The sequence below is a fragment of the Arachis duranensis genome, chromosome 4 (assembly GCF_000817695.3).
Source record: "Arachis duranensis cultivar V14167 chromosome 4, aradu.V14167.gnm2.J7QH, whole genome shotgun sequence".
Taxonomy (NCBI): Eukaryota; Viridiplantae; Streptophyta; class Magnoliopsida; order Fabales; family Fabaceae; genus Arachis; species Arachis duranensis.
In genome coordinates this window covers 89221495-89225556 of record NC_029775.3, presented here as the reverse complement: position 1 = coordinate 89225556, position 4062 = coordinate 89221495, and positions in this window count along the sequence as shown.

Here is a 4062-nt window from a genome sequence, read left to right as displayed (position 1 = left end):
ATTGAATCAAAGCATGAATTAAATCTAGATCTAAGAAGAGAGTTTATCCTAAACCTAATCCTAATTCTAGAGAGAAGTGAGAGCTTCTCTCTCTAGAAAACTAAACTAAAACTAAAACTAGTGTGTGTGTGTGTAATTATGAGTTCTTGTGAATGAATGAATGTCAATCCCCTTCAATCCTTGGCTTTTATGTGCATTTTGGCGCCAAAGTTGGTTGCTGAAAACCTCTCCAAAATCGCCAGGCACGTGCTACATAAATGAAGTCATGTGCCATCATCGGCGCGTGCGCGCATGGTACGCGTGCGCGTCCTTGGCCTGTTTCGCAATGTGCGCGCAAGCGCCTAGTGCGCGTACGCGTACATGGTCTGGATCAGCTCTTTTGGCTTTTAGTGCTTCTCTCCACTTGCATGCTTCCTTCCTTGCTTCCTTTGATCCATGTCTAGCCTATTTCAACCTGAGATTACTAACAAACACATCAAGGCATCTTATGGAATCAAAGAGAAATTAAAATTTATCAAGATAAGGCTTAAAAAGCATGTTTTTACACTTAAGCACAATTATGGGAGAGATGACAAAACCATGCTAATTCATAGGCTAAATGTGACAAGAGGTTATCAAAATACTCTAAATTCAATACAAAGCAAACCATCAAATTGGGGTTTGTCAACCTCCCCACACTTAAACCTTAGCATGTCCTCATGCTAAAATAAGAAGGAATTAAAGGTGATGACATTTATTGAATGCAACTAAACTTATATGAATCCTATCTAAATGCAACTACCTAAAATAAATGCAAATGCTTAATTCAAACATCTCAAATTGCCAAGAGAGCATGTGTAAGCACAAGGGCTAGGTAATAGGAATTAATTCCAACCACAATTGTATTGAATTATCAACAAGAATTTAAACTTGCAAGAATATAGATAATATGGGTGAACACATGTGATTGAACTTTTGAACCCTCACCGGATGTGTATCCGCTCTATTCACTCAAGTGTTTAAGGGTCAATTCACTCAACTCTCTTTTAATCAAGCTTTCCAAAATTTGATTTTCTTCTAACAATCAACATTTATTCAATGCATGCATACATTCATCATGAGGTCTTTCATTTAGGTTGTAATGGGGTTAGGGTCAAGGTAGGATCATTTATGGTTAAGTGGGCTAAGATTTGAATCTTTGATTAGCATAGACTTTCCCACCTAACTATATAATGACCTATACAAATTCAAACTACTCTAACTACCCATTCTTCACTTTTTTCTTACATATTCATGTATCCTTATTTGATTTATAACACTTATGCATTGATTCCTTTTTATTGACTTCACTTTGGGGTAATTTGTCCCCTTTTTATTATTTTCTTTCTTTTTCTTCCATATACATTATTTTTTTTTCTTTCACTTTTATTTCCTTTTCTTTTCATCATTTTTTTTTCTTTTTCTTTTGTCAAGCTATATACAAGAACATCAATGCATAAGGCCTATTCATTTAATCAATACATGAGTATGTACCCAATTCCTAAACATGAAAGTATACTACCCCTTTTATCCCATCCAATGTTCCCAAACCTCACCAACTTTGAATAATAAACACTCTCACTAGCCTAGACTAATCAAAGATCCAAATAAGGACTTTTATTGGTTTTCCGCCTTGGGCTTGTAATGTGCTATAATGAGAATAAGTTGGTTAAGCATAGGCTCAAAATTGGCTAACAATGGAGAATAAAGGGTTGGCTATTTGGGTAAGTGGCTAATGAAGTAATGGCCTCAATCATACAAATGCATAAATACAAGAAATAAATGGACATATAGAATCGAGCAAATCAAGGATTACAATCATAGAAAGAGAACAATTTCACACAAGAATGGAAAATAAGTGGTTATAAAGTGTAACCACATCAATAGGCTCAAGTCTCACAAGCTTGTGTTCTCAATTCAATACATGATTCACAAAGTATGAAATTCAAGCAAGTTCTACCAAAAATTTCCCTTTCAATCAATTGGGTTAATGCCCTATATTTAAACTCCTTGGAAACTTTCAATGTTTGACTAAGCATTGTTGTGATTGAAAAATCCAAAAATTTTCTTAGTTCACCCTTTTCTTTTTCACTTTCAACCAATTTCTTATGCAAAAAGGGTGACTCAATATTTGCAATCCAAAATATGATTTCTAATCACAACTACAACTAAAAGACAAAGATAAACAAAATGTGTAAAGAAAAATTCAACTAAAAGTACGAAATCTAGCATCCACAATATCTAAAAATATCCAAAAGCATCAAAGTAACTAAAATCCAAAATAAGCAATAAAAGTATCTAAAGTAAACTAGAAATGCATCCAAATATATACAAAATGTGTGAGATAAGATAACTAGGCTGAAAAGGTTCACCGATTCCCAAGTAATGCTACCGGTGCCCTCCCCACACTTAAAACCAAGCATCGTCCTCGATGCTAAACCGGAGGATCAGTGGGAGGTACAACGATAGGCTCAGGCGCAGTCTGTGGGACCGGCTCCTCATGAATCTCTAGTGGCTCTGTAGTGGTAGGGGAATGCTGCTGAACTGGCGCCTCCGCAACCTCCTCCTGATGATCCTGATCATCGGAGGCCGGAGAGTCGGGAAGTGGGGGTAGCTCAAGGCCCTGGGCCACAAACATCTGGTCTATCCGATCCAAGCGGCGTCTGATATGGCGCTTCTCACGCTCTAGGAACCGGAAAAGACGCTGGACTAGGAGATATGTAGGCTCAGGTGCTGCCGGCGGATCAGTGGATGAAGAAGGAGCTGCAGCAGTAGAGGATGATGGGGCAGCTGTAGGGTCTGAAGGAGAAGGTGTCCCCACGGGAGCTCTGGCCCGAGAACGGCGTCTAGCAACTGGCCTCTCGTGCACCCACCCACCCCAAGGAATAGTAACCTCCTTGTCATCATCATCAGGGGGCGGGGGTCGCACATCATCATCTAACCATGGCACCTCGGCTAGGGCTGCCATACTCGTGACCAATGTAGGAAATAGAAGTAGGCCACGAATATGCGCCCGCCACATACACTGTTGGATAAGCCTAGGAAAAGAGACATCCTTCCCTCCATGACACACCCAATCAGTAGAAGCATCTCCATAGGAATCTCAGAGAAATGGGTGGTGGGAAGGACATAGCAAGCAAAGATCATCTGCCAAGTCTTGGCCTCCCTAGTCAGATGAGTAAACAACATCCCCTTCGGCTTGGTATTGTTGGCATCCATAACCCAAGTAGCCTCTGGTAACCCAATAACAGTCCTGAGTGCCTCATAATTGAAGGTCATACTATGTATGGCTAACTCAGCCTGCTGGTGGGCACACGACTCATCAGGGACATGCCGGCACTGTAATGCCTCCTCAATGGCAGTCTCAGTGATCATAATCTCCCTACCCCTCACCTGAACCGAATCTAATGTCGGACGGAAGAAGTTGCAGTAAAATTCCTTTACCCAGGAAACATTGATATCCCCCAAATCCCGGTCAACAAAGTCAATACCCAAATCAATGATCCGACCGGAAATAGAACGTCTCACATCCATGGGGAGAAGTAGCTTCTTCTCAATGTTGAGCTTTGTAGTCCGATATTTAGAAAATCGGAGCTCACAGTAGAGATTAGGGAATTTGTCCGGATTGGTGGAAGGTAACTGTTGATTTTCTTTGTCCACATCATTTAAGGGGTTCTTGGCATAATTCTTATAGGTGGAAGGAATGGAAGGGGTAGAGTGTTTTCTCTTTTTGGAGGTAGTGGTGGCTATGGCTTTACCTTTGTCAGTCATCCTGAAAAATAGGATAGGATATATAAGGCATTTAGCATTTAACAAATAAAGCATGTTCAGGAGACAAATGACAAAAAGAAACAACCATGATGTTGCAATGAATGTGCAAAAGGGAACAAATAAACCAAGAAAGCAAGTTTCATCAAAAGTAACAACTCATATTCAAAACGCAAGAATATCATCATAATATTGAAAGAATTGTTAAAGAGTAAGCTGAAGTTAGGTGGTCAAAGAAATTAGTAGGTTAAAGAAAATGGATTAGCAATATGATGA